This window comes from Equus quagga, chromosome 2 (assembly GCF_021613505.1).
Source record: "Equus quagga isolate Etosha38 chromosome 2, UCLA_HA_Equagga_1.0, whole genome shotgun sequence".
Lineage (NCBI taxonomy): Eukaryota > Metazoa > Chordata > Mammalia > Perissodactyla > Equidae > Equus > Equus quagga.
The window spans coordinates 31,423,351-31,436,697 of record NC_060268.1 but is presented as its reverse complement, the minus strand read 5'-3'; the positions used below and the strand labels follow the sequence as shown (position 1 = coordinate 31,436,697).

Here is a 13,347-nt window from a genome sequence, read left to right as displayed (position 1 = left end):
TATGCACACATGTAGTAGAGGGGGGGAAAAGACTGAAGGGATAAAAGTTCTTTTTAAAGAGTGGTATGCCAGTTTAATCCTTTTTTTTTTTTCCTGTTTATTTTTCTACAGTATTAAGATTGAATCATTTCTTTGGCTTATTTTTCTGTATCAGTTTTCTACAGTAAAAAATTTTAATTAATAAAAGAAAACTTTTTTTAACATAGGAGGATGACACATTAATAGGAAATGACAAAGTTTCTTAAGCCTTGAAACAAATTCTTAAGTGATGTAAAGGAATACAAAATAATTGTAAAATTATAAAACTCAGTGACCTGAATCATTTTAAGGTAGAAGAATTCTTGGTGTTACATACAGCTACATCGCAGCAACTAGTAGTTTCCTCCGTCATTCCTGCTCATCCCCTTAACATTCCCAACCTTTCCTATTGCAAAATTCTCACCACCACCACAAAGTTGATATTGGGAGAAACATAAACCAGCAATTATAATACAGTATGTTAAGCATGGCAATATCTAAGCTCTTACGGGAAAAAAAATTGCTCTTCGAGTTAAACTATGAAATAGAAGATAGTGGTTTAGAGCAAAGATATTTAGACAGTCATTTTACAGAGTAATAGTTTCTAGTCCAGTAGGTCTTGCCCAGTGATTCTCAATGAGTGCTTCACTAAATTTTAATCAATGTGCAAAATTTATTTTCATAACTATTACAAGGTGTTCAAAAATGCTGGGCTGAACAGATTATGTGACCCAGTGAAGCGCATGTACAATTTATCATAAGAACTAAAAAAAAACTGTACTTCAAAGTTAAGCCAGATTCAGAAAAAGATTACACGATTCCCTAACTCTGACATTCCTTTCACAGGTCTATTTGGGCAGGGGCAGGGGCAGGGGCGATGGGGGGAGTGGTTTGCCGGGAGAGGAGAGAGTTACAAAGAGGGCAAATACTTGTACTCAAAAAGTGACAAAGTTAATGGTATGTTAACTGTGCCTTTTATACTTATATAAGACGCTATTACACTGGTAAAGTGATACATTCTATTGACTTGTTTAGTTTTGTTTGGAGGCTTTTAATCTTTCTAGATTCTAATCTGATTGAAGGTTAACATTTTGAAAGAATGTGTCAGTTAGACAGGGCAATGGATGCAGGGGAGGAGGTGAACAAGAATGGAGAAGAAGAAGAGAAAGAGCAGCAGAGAAAACAAATAAAAGCAGTGCTTACTCATGCCCTGTCCAGGGCAAGAGTGTCCTGTCAGGTTACCTGGATTGTCTAGTATACTTGCTCGGTTTATTCCTTTTTTTAAAAAAATTTTTTTTATATCTTTATTTATTTTTTAAAGATTTTATTTTTCTTTTTTCTCGCCAAAGCCCCCCGGTACATAGGTATTTTTTTTTAAAGATTTTATTTTTTCCTTTTTCTCCCCAAAACCCCCCGGTAAATAGTTGTATATTCTTCGTTGTGGGTCCTTCTAGTTGTGGCATGTGGGACGTGGTTTGATGAGCAGTGCCATGTCCGTGCACAGGATTCGAACCAACGAAACACTGGGCCGCCTGCAGCGGAGCGTGCGAACTTAACCACTCGGCCACGGGGCCAGCCCCTCAATTTATTCTTATTGAGAAAATGGATTTACCAAGTTCTCAGAGCCTGATATCATTAATTATTCAAAATCATAAAACTAAGTCTTCTTATTGTGATTCCATGTTCAGAACAACTCAAAACCGCTAGTACCTGGAATAAACCCAGAGGGCTTTGTTGCTGAACGTTGTTGAATGCTGAGTGTTGCTGAATGATGATTCATCCCACCACCTTCTGCTAATTCAGTTTCCCATGGAAAGCTGGTTTGAGAAATAATGCTAAACTCAGAAAGGCAGGTCAAGCATGAGAATATAGGTTTCTGGAGATTCAGTGGATACAATATGATGATACATCATTTCAATCAATTAGACCAAACTGAATTCCAACTCTCTTATGACTAAGTCACCCTGAAATAAAAATTACAAAATTAATGCTAAGTGGGAATTACCATTCCCACCACCTCTTCCTCAATTTTAATAATTAAGTCCATTGAGTATACTATACTAAAGAATTGGGATTAATAATGGGAAAAGAAAATTAGCTAAATTTTGAGAGCTAGGTGGCTGTTTATCATTACCTTATGAGTAATTCTGGATCTACAGACTTAATTTTTTCAGTGACCTTACACCTTACACTGGAAAAGGGAGGGGGCGGGGAGGGGGGAGCACAAGGTGCAGAACAGTATGCTACCACTTAGGTAAAAAAAAAATGTGTATGTGAGTGACTGCTTGTATATTCACTCAATCTTTGGAAGGATACATAAGAAACTGGGGACACAAGTCACAGCTGGACAGAGGATATATGTGGCTTGGAGATGAGGTGGGAGGCAGACTTTTCCCTTTTAGATTTTTTGAATTTTGTATCAAATGCAAGTATTGTTTTAACTAAATTAAAACATATTAATAATATAATAAGCATTTCTTCTTAAATGGCTAAACACCTGAATCTTTAAGAAGACTAGGGTCTCTTAAGACAAGTAGATGACTATCTTAGCATGTTCTGGCAAATATCCCTTACTCTCTCTGTTAGAATATTCTAGTATTTTTCTGGAAATATTCACAAGGAAGAAAAATACTCTAATCCTTTCTAATTGTCTTCTTAAACTCAGAAATGGAAATATATACATACACACACACACAGATAAAACATGTCACCTTAAGGATTCTTTTTGACCCCTTGTTTAGCTGCTAAAGGTATTTCTGATGCTTTCAGGATAGATTCTCTATATATGAAAGGATATACCAATAAGACATACAACTCTCAAAAAGACAGGCTAATATCAACTAATTTTAACATTCTATCTTCATAATTTGAACTAAGGTTACCAATCTCTAACACTTGTGCCTAATTTTTGTAGTACCTGAAGTCAGAGGGGTGAAGTATACCCTAAGACTTTGAAAATAAGGGGAGACTGCCATTTGAGAACTAAACAAAGAAATCAACAAAAGATGATGCTAGAGTGCTTTTATAACAATGGTTCCTAACCCTTCTTGTACTCCCATGCTTATGAGGATTACTACACATCCCTATCAGTTACAGCGGTTTGTTACCACTCTGTCTCCTGGACTGCAATCAGTATATATGTTGAAGTTTGAAAATGCCCCCCTTCTCTTAGGAAACACTCCCCTCTCCAGTAGAGGACTCATACACTGCCTTAAGGAGGTATAATGACTCCCAGGTCCAAGATTTAAACCAAATTTAACATATTAACCCTATTTTTTTAAAAAAAATCGCTTATCTCAATGTTTCGCCTAAACTCTGGATTCATATCTCCAACTGTCTAAGAATCAGCTCCACATGGATGTCTAACAGTCAGCTATTCCTGAACTTAACATACTGAAAACAGAACCCTTAATATCCACCCCCTCAAATCTGCTCCCCCCAACTGTTCCTAAGTCAGTAAAAAGAACCATCATCCTCCCAGTTGCTCAAGCCCCAAACAAAGGATTCATCCTTGATTTATATTTTCCTAAATTCCCTACATCTAATCCATTGACTCTGGCTTTATAAGATATTCCCAAACTTTTTCTCTCCATTTCCATTACTACCATCGTAGACCAAATTACTCCATCTCTCCCTTGGAGTATAATATCAGTTTCCTCCTAAATGCTCCAGCCACATTGGCCTTCTGTCCTTAAACATGTCAAGCTCATTTCCATTTTGTGGTCAAGCCATTCCTTCTGTTTAAAATATTCCTCCCACATATTCTCAGGGCTGCTGCTTCTCAGCTCAAATGTCACTCCCCTGAGAGGATTTCCCTGACCACCAAATCAAGAATAACCCCACCCTCACTTCCACTTATTCTCTACAGCAGTACCTTGCATTTTTTTCCCTCCATAGCATTTATCACTATCTGAAATTAGTTTATTTGCTTATTGTCTGTCCTCCCACTAGACTGAGAGCTCCATGAGAGCAGGAACCATATGCATTGTATCTAGAATAGTGCCTGGCATATGGTGGGTGCTTAATAAATAGCTGATGAATGAAGGAACATACTTAAAGAAACACTATGTCAACTGTGAAAGATAATGGTCAGCTAGGAGAGAATAGTGACAAAATATTCAAAACATCAAAGGAAGAGTGCCCAACTGTGGTAAACCTTAAAACTGTGCCATGAGGGGCTGGCTCGCGTAGCAGAGTGGTTAAGTTTGCGCGCTCCGCTTCGGCGGCCCAGGGTTTCCCAGGTTCAGATCCTGGGCGTGGACATGGCATCGCTCATCAAGCCATGCTGAGGCGGCATCCCACATGCCACAACTAGAAGGACTCACAACTAAAAATACACAACTATGTACTGGGGAGCTTTGGGGCGAAAAAGAAAAAAATAAGATCTTTAAAAAAAACAAACAAAACTGTGCCATGATATTCCAGCTCTCCTTTCAGATATAGGTTTCTATTTGCACATCATCTTGAAGTTAGGCACGGTCATGTGACTTGCTGTGAACAATGAAATATAAATAGAAATCTTTAAGAGCCACTTTGTGTAATTCACTATTACTTTCCTTTTATCATGGCAACCAGCACAGGCCAGAGGTTAAGGTTCCATCTGTCCACATTCCTGAGCAAGGACAATAGAGCAGAGCCCCCAGACAACTCACATGTAACATGAATTGAGGAGAAATAAACCTTTGTTATTTTAAGCCACTGAAATTTGGTAGTTACTTGTTACTGCAAAATAACCTAGCCCATCCAGACTGACAAATCAAGCAATCTTGAGGGCACAGAATGATGCAGTCAGTCTCACTAAGCAATCAACTGACGCCACTAAACATACACACATAATTTCCTTCTGACTACTTAGGTTCCAAATAGGTCTGCCAACAAAGAGAGAAAAAATTGTTTATATTGAGTTTTAAGGATTCTTGTCCCTGACATTTTTCAGTAAATTAATTCATCCAAATAATGAATGCCATCCTACCCAGGCTTCTTGAGAAATAGTCTGACAAGCTTTCCTTATCTGGAAACATACTTTCTAGGTGAGAATAACTGTGCTTTTCATTTCATTATTATCTATACCAACTATATAATTAAATAGTTATTGAGTCCAAGTCACTGTTGGAGAAACAGACTAGAAAGGTAGACTGGCTAAAATGCAGAAGTCCGTGAATGCCGGGTCAGGAATCTGGGCTTTATTTTGTAGACAAAATAGACTTACTGAGAAACTCTGCATAGGAATCATATGACTAAACACCATTCTTGAAGATTATTTGGTATGGCAGTTGCAGAATTAGGATGACTGAAATAGGAAGACCAAGAGTACAAGTTTCCAAATGATGTGCCATGAATCCTCCATAGATGAAAAGCCAAACTTTAAATCATATGATTTATTTATAATCAATACATATTTACTTATTATACAACACTAAACATACTGTTAATTATGATACTAAGTGGTATAGGGAATAGGCAGGGCACAGGTTTCTGCAAATAAGAGTAAAAGGCAACAAGCCCACAGCTAACATCACACTCAACGGTGAAAAGCTGAAAGCTTTTCCTCTAAGATCAGGTAAAAGACTAGGATATCTCCTCTCACCATTTTTATTCAACATAGTATTGGAAGTCCTACCTAGAGCAATTAGGCAAGAAAAAGAAATGAAAGGCATCCAAATTGGAAAGGAAGAAATAAAAATGCCACTGTTTGCAGATGACATATTATATACAGAAAATCCTAAAGACTCCATCAAAAAACTGTTAAAATTAGTGAACAAATTCAATAAAGTTGCAGGATACAAAATCAACATGCAAAAATCTGTTGTGTTTCTTTATGCTAATAATGAATGATCAGGAAAAGAAATTAAGAAAACAAGCCATTTACAATTGCATCAAAAAGAATAAAATACCTAGGAATAAATTTAACCAAGGAGGTAAAAGACCTGTATATTGAAAACTACAAGATATAAATGAAAGAAATTGAAGACGACACAAATAAATGGAAAGATATTCTGTGCTCATGGATTGAAAGAATATTGTTAAAATGTCCATACAACCCAAAACAATATACAGATTCAATGCAATCCCTATAAAAATTCCAATGGTATTTGGAACCATTGGAAATAGAACAAACAATCCTAAAATAGCCAAAGCAATTTTGAGAAAGAGCAAAGCTGGAAGCATCAGGCTTGTTGATTTCAAATTATATTACAAAGTTACAGTAATTAAAACAGTACAGTATTGGCATAAAAACAGACACATAGATCAATGGAACAGAAGAGAGACCAGAAATAAATCCACACATATATGGTCAATTAATTTACAACAAAGGAGCCAAGAATATGCAATGGGGAAAGGATAGTCTCTTCAATAAATGGTGTTGGGAAAATTGGGAAGCCACATGCAAAAGAATGAAACCGGACCACTATCTTACACCATGCACAAAAATTAACTCAAAATGGATTAAAAACTTGAACATAAAACCTGAAACCATAAAACTCCTAGAAGAAAACATAGGCAGGAAGCTCTTTGAAACAGGTCATGGCCTGTGATTTTTAAATCTGACACCAAGAGCAAAAGCAAGAAAAGCAAAAATAAACAAATGGGGCTACATCAAACTAAAAAGCTTCTGCACAGCAAATAAAGGCATTAACAAAATGAAAAGGCAATCTACTGACTGGGAGAAAATAATTGCAAATCATATATCTGATAAGGGGCTAACATCCAAAATATATAAAGAATTTATACAACTCAATGGCAAAAACACCAATCTGATTTTAAAATGGGCAGAAGGTCTCAACAGACATTTTTCCAAAGAAGACACACAGATGGCCAACAGGTACATGAAAAGATGCTCAACATCATTAATCATCAGGGACATGCGAATCAAAACCACAATGAGATATGACCTCACATCTGTTAGAACGGCTATTATCAAAAAGAGAAAAAATAGGAGCTGGCCCCCTGGCACACTCCACCACTGCGGCTGAGGTTCAGTTTCCGGGCACGGACCTATACCACTTGTCGGTGGCCATGCTGTAGCAGCGACCTGTATACAAAATAGAGGAAGATTGGCACAGATGTTAGCTCGGGGTCAATCTTCCTCAAGCAAAAAGAGGAAGATTGGTAACTTGGCAACAGATGTTAGCTCAGGGTGAATCTTCCTCAGCCAAAAAAGAAGAAATAACAAGTACTGGCAAGGATGTGGAGAAAAGGAAACCCTTGTACCCTGTGGGTGGGAAATGTTGAAAATGATGCAACCACTATGGAAAATAATATGGACGTTCCTCAAAAAATTAAAAGTAGGACTACCATATGATCCAGCAATTCCACTTCTGGATATTTATCCAAAGAAAACAAAAACACTAATTCAAAAAGATATATGCACCCTCATGTTCACTGTAGCATTATTTACCACAGCAGACATGGAAACAACTTAAGTGTCCACCAATGACTGGAAAGAAACAAATTGTGAGATACACACACACACACACACACACACACAAAAACACAAAATGGAATATTATTCAGCCACAAAAAAGAATGAAATATCGCCATTTGCGATGGGTGGGCCTCAAGGACATTACACTAAGTGAAATAAGTCAGACAGAGAAAGGCAAATACTGTATGATCTCTCTTTTATGTGAGATCTAAAATAAATAAATAAATAAACCCCCAGCTCATAGATTTAGAGAATAGATCGGTAGACTGGTGGTTGCAAGAGACAGGGGATGGGGAGGGCAGTGGGAGAAATGGGTGAACTGGGTTTTTTACTTTTTTTCTAGTTTAAATAAATCGAATAAAAACAAAAAAAAAAAAGAAAGAAGAAAAGGCACACTGAAAAGTCAAGCTGGTACTAAAGTAAGATCTGCTGACGGACAAAACTACTTTGTGAGTATAAGCGGCAGTTAGGGCAGTAACTACTTAGCAGTTCTGAAAGGCACCCAAGTGAACAATGGACACTTACTACCACTAGGAAGTATTTTTATATTGTAGGAATGACTGGGCTGTAATCAGGTTGGTTTCTATCCTGAGTTCTTTCAAGGCACTCAGAGCATCTGCAAAAAGCTTGTCTTTCCTCAACAAGAACCCATTCCTTCATTCTTTCACTCATTCAACAAATATTAAGCACATGTGACAGGCTAATTACCATTCTGGGCACTGGGGAAATATCAGGAGGAAAACAAAGGTCCCTGCCCTCCTGGTGCTTATATTCTAGTGGCACTTAGATTCCATTCTATAATTCCTACCCCAATCCTACTATATGGAAGCAGCTTTTACAAATCCCTGTAGAAGAAATTTGTCTATGACTAATTCACACTAAGAATTGAAAGACCAACTAACAGTCTCCCCAGAGGTAATTAATCTTGAAAAGTAAATACTTCACAGATTCACAGACTCTTAAATTGGAAATGACCTAGGAGACAATTTCAATTTACAGATGAGATTAAGGGATTTTCCCAAGAACACTCAGTTACTAGTAGGAGAGCCAGGCTTAGAACTATGACTTCCATTGTTAATGCCTTTCCCATATAAGACCAAGCTGCCTGTTTTACGATTATACTAGCAAGAAGAAGAGATGCTAGCAAGGGCATTCATGATCCACACATAGGTGGTACGTTCCTGGGTGACTTGTTCAAGGCAAAAAGAGTTTCAGGCAATGTGTAAAACTGAAGGAGAGAGAGGTGGTCATAGGGAGGCAAAGTGGGAGGACCTTTCAGAAGACCCTTTCTCCCATCTCTACCCCATCATGTCCCAAGGAAACAGAAAATTTCTCCAAAGTTGGTGTATATTAGCTATTAGTGAGAAGACACTTGGAGATGAACACAAAGTAGTAAACACAGCATTTGAATCCAGCCAAGTCGATTTATATCCTATTCAATTTGAAAAGTGCATGCTCCCACTGAAACTACCATGTGTATTTGGTTTAAGAGTTTTTAAAAAAATTTACTTTCCTAAATACATTTTCCAGAAAGCACTAAATTAACTGATATAGATCAATAACCATAATGATTGATAACACAGCAATGTAATATTGACTGTGTGATGTTATGAGGCACCCCATCACTGGGCAAGCATTTTTAAAAGATAATTCCTCCTTCTCCCAAAAAAAGAGTTATGTTCACTTCTTGCTTATAAACTGTAGCAATCTATACATTTAGGAAATTCAACCTAGTCCTTTAATCTCTCAAAATACAGACTCATGACCAACAAACTTGAGCCTTATTTAGTAATCTAATAGAAAATACATTTTAAAAAACCTTTCCAAGAAGGGGAAAAGGGAAGCCTGGCTAAGAAAGAAATGAAAAATAAGCTTAGTACAAAAACCAAAAAGAAAAAGAAAGAAAGAAAAGGACGATTAATCATAGGAGTTTGGGGAAGAATGTAAGCTGATAGGCATCCAGGGGCCTCATTAAAATCTCATTAGGTGTCTCTGTGAATGGCAGTTTACATACCTAAAATGAAAATTATTATGAGAATCCCAATTTATTTCAGTAGCTCCACCCTTCTTTTAGCTTCCCAGATTTAAAACCTTGGAGATAACATAGACTTTGCCCCCCATTGTCTTCTACAGTTAGTCAGTCATCATATTCTAATATTTCTTCCTTCAGAATTTCCCTTTTGAATGCAAAGCAAAATTCCCAATTTCAAAAGGACACACAGAAAAAACAAAGAACACTCTGACCATTAAAACGAATATTTTTCAAAGAATGAGAAATACTCATGATACGCTGAGTCAAAAAAAAGCCCACAAAAAGACAAAAAACAAAAAACCCCATAGGGAGAAAAATGAATGCGCCTAGTTTTAAAAAAAAGGAAAATAGTTATCAGCACAAAAAATGTCTTGAAAGGAACTACCATATGAAAACGTTAGCAGTTGTTCTTTCTGCTTGGGGAGGATGTTTATAATCCCCCCACACACACACTTTCTTTATATTTCTTGAATTTCCTACAGTGAACATGCATGATTTTCAAACTTGGAAAAAATACCATTTAAATAATTGTCTCATTTTACCGCTACCTGTCCATTCTCAGTGCTCGCATACTCTCTCCTTACAGCCTCTCCCTTCCCCTAGCACTCCAACAACAGCCTCCTTCTTGAGGGCTCTAAGCCAGCATCTCCCCAACTTTAATATTGTTTGTAGTTATGATCTTAAAATTTATCATTCATATTTATCTACAGCACATGGAAGCAGAGGCTGGCCGTATAAACAATCAACTTAAAACAGGGTTTCTCAAGGCTGGCACCACTGACATTTGGGGTAATTATTTCTTATGGAGGGCTGTCCTGCTCTAGGATGTTTAGCAGCATTCCCAGCCCCTATCCACTAGATGCCAGTAGCGCCTCCCTCAGTCTCTAGTTGTGACACTGGCAAATGTCCCCGAGGGGGCAAATTTACTTCCAGTTGAGAACCACTGATTTAAAAGTTCTGAGGCTGGCTTGGTGGTGCAGTGGTTAAGTTCGCACGTTCCGCTTTGTCAGCCCGGGATTCGCTGGTTCAGATCCCAGGTGTGGACCTATGCACTGCTTGTGAAGCCATGCTGTGGAAGGCGTCCCACATATAAAGTAGAGGAAGATGGGCACAAACATTAGCTCAGGGCCAGTCTTCCTCAGCAAAAAGAGGAGGATTGGTGGCAGATGTTAGCTCAGAGCTGGTCTTCCTCAAAAAAAAAAAAATATATTAAATTAAAAAATTTAAAATAAATAAAAATTCTAAAACTCCCCAAATCATATCTGTCTCTGCTCATATACATATATATCAGAAACTAAACTTCTTTGACATGTGTCTTATACAACACTCCGCACAGTCTTACCCATAAAATCTTATTTTTCTCAATAGGAACTTTCTAAAAAGACCAGACTTACTGTTGCCTAGAAAATCCATCTTCATTCTCAATTCCAAGTCTTTGAACACAGTTTCCTCACTAAAATTCCCCATTCATACTTCTATTCAAAGGCCTACACCCATCCCTCAATTGTCAGTTCTTTGCAGAAGCTTATGGATCCACTCAGTTCAGCATACACCCACTGTACTAATGAAGAATATCATATACATGTATATTTTTGTTAATCTCATATCCCAAACTAGACTAACCTTCCTAAGCCCTGTTGCCCTGGCCCATTTCTTTTGTACAGCCAACTGGGCCTAACCCTGTGCTGGGCATAGAGGCAACCAAAAGCTTAATAACTGATGAACGAAATTTAAATACTCTGCTGTAAATAAGTGTAAACTGCTGATTTCTTACTAAATGGTTTTGCTTTGGTGTCATGGAGCTATTAGTTAAGTGTCATCATTTCAAGTACAGAGTAAGGGGTCGATACGTTTTCAGGGTGAAAACATTAATATATAATAGTATATTTTAAGGAATATATAGGTTTTGAATTGTTCTCTACACTTTCAAGTAACGATACAAAGGAATTAAAACTATAAACTACAACACAAGCATGAACTTTATGAACTCCATTTATCTTAAAATGTCCAATGGATTGTTTTGCTTAGTGTACAAAACTTAAGTACGGCCAACAAGAGCAGACAACCTGATCTAACAGTGCGTGAATGTGTGTGTACACAAACACACTTCACACATATATTATATCCCCAGGGGAGAAAAGTAAATGAAACGAAAGCACTTGGTAAACTAAAAAGAGCCATGAACAAAGAAGGCAGAATAGCATAGTTCAAAGCATGGAGCCAGTCTGCTTGGGTCCAAATTATATTAGCTGGGTAACCTTGTACATGTCACTTAACTTCTCTGTGCCTCAGTTTCCTCCGTGCCAAATGGGGATAATAACAGTATCTGTCCCAAAGCAAAGCTCTCAAAACAGTGCTTAGCATACAGAAAGCACAAAATAAATACTAACCATCGTTATGATTACAAAGCTAGTTATTGGCCAAGTAAAACCCTCAATGTATAAAGTTCTGATTCAAGTTTGAAGCTGATTTAAAACAAAAAAGCAGGATAAACTATTTACACAAGTTTAAGCTATTAGGTGGACTAGATTCTCAGAATTTCTGCCAGCGCCAAACTGGTGATTCTTACAGAATTTCTGTTACAGTTCTTTTTTTTTAATCCGCAAAGAAATTGACATAGACCCTCTGTTTTCAAGGAGCTTTACAAACCACAAGAAAACAAATCAACTCTTTGTTATCTTCATATTTAAGCCAATTTAAGGGCGTGGTAAAAGCCTAGGTACTGTTACAGAACAACTTTTCAGAAAATACAATGAGGTTTTTAAAGTCGCAACCAGCAATTCTTATGCAGTTATGTCAAGTTTTTGTGCTGCGAAACAAAAGCCTGTCTGTCAGGGAACCAGGACCCGTCAGAAAATAAGGAAATGCCACGGCCGGGCCCAGGCGGCTCTCGGGAAACCCTGTCCTCGACAGCTCGCCGCGGACGCGCTCGTCCTGCCCTCTCCGCGAGGCCCGGACGGCGGCTCCACCCGAAGGTAAATAAGTGACAGCGGGCTCCGTCCCCGCCTCTGCCGCCCGGACCCTCCGGCCCGCCCGAGCTGCCCCCAGCGCCCGCTGCCCCGACCTTCCTCACCGCGGCCGGGCCGGCGCTCCACCCCGGAGCCGCCTCGACCCCGAGAGCCCCGCCGCGGGCCAGGCCCAGCAGACGCCGCCGCGGGGCCTGCGGGTGGGCCCAGGGCGCGGCCCGGCCCGAGGAGAAGCCCTGCCCCGGCGGGCGCGGGGCTCGCACGGGCCCGGCCGTCACTTACCGGCGCCTCATGGTACCGCGGCGCCTCCGCCCAGCCCCGGCGGTGACCAAGTGCGCGCCGCAGCCTAGAACGTCCCTCGGCTCCCCGGCCGAGCCCCAGTCCCGGCCATTCAAACGCCACCGCGCGCGGCCCGCTGGGATAGCTCCCCTGTGGGCGTCTCACAGGCACCGCCCCACGCCGGCTCCGCCCCTCTCGGGTCGCGAAGCGCCGGAGGGAGGAGAAAGAGGACGTGTGGTCGCAGCGCTCCCTGGTGGCCATAGGGACGCACGGAAGCATTACTGCGGCGAGGCAAGTAATACTGCGCAAAGAACTGAGGGAGGACAAAAGTCAAAGAAGGACCCTGCGCCCGTGACAGCCTAGTGCGGGAGACCGTGCCTCAAGTGTTGTACCAGGAGGTGCAAACAATTTGCTGTAAAAATGTGAGATTTCTTCATTCGCTACCATTTAAATGCACTAAGGAAAAGTACTTAAAACCTCGACTCTGGAGCTATGTGACCTTGGGCAAGTTGCAGACACTCGTGTGTGCCTTGGTTTCCCCATCTGTAAAATGGGATGATAATAGTATCTGCCTCACAGTTGTGAGGGTTAAATGAGTTAATTCATATAAGATGCTTAGAGAAATG

General features: G+C 39.5%; 1 protein-coding gene across 1 annotated transcript in view; it reads right to left on the bottom strand.

The window, feature by feature from the left end:
• Window positions 1-12,850, bottom strand: part of KATNBL1 (katanin regulatory subunit B1 like 1) — a 45,179-nt gene extending 32,329 nt beyond the window's left edge. The window contains exon 1 of the mRNA XM_046654427.1: window positions 12,725-12,850. The gene's annotated coding sequence lies outside the window, so the exon portion shown is untranslated. The remainder of the gene's footprint in view (window positions 1-12,724) is intronic.
• Window positions 12,851-13,347: the final 497 nt, after the last annotated feature.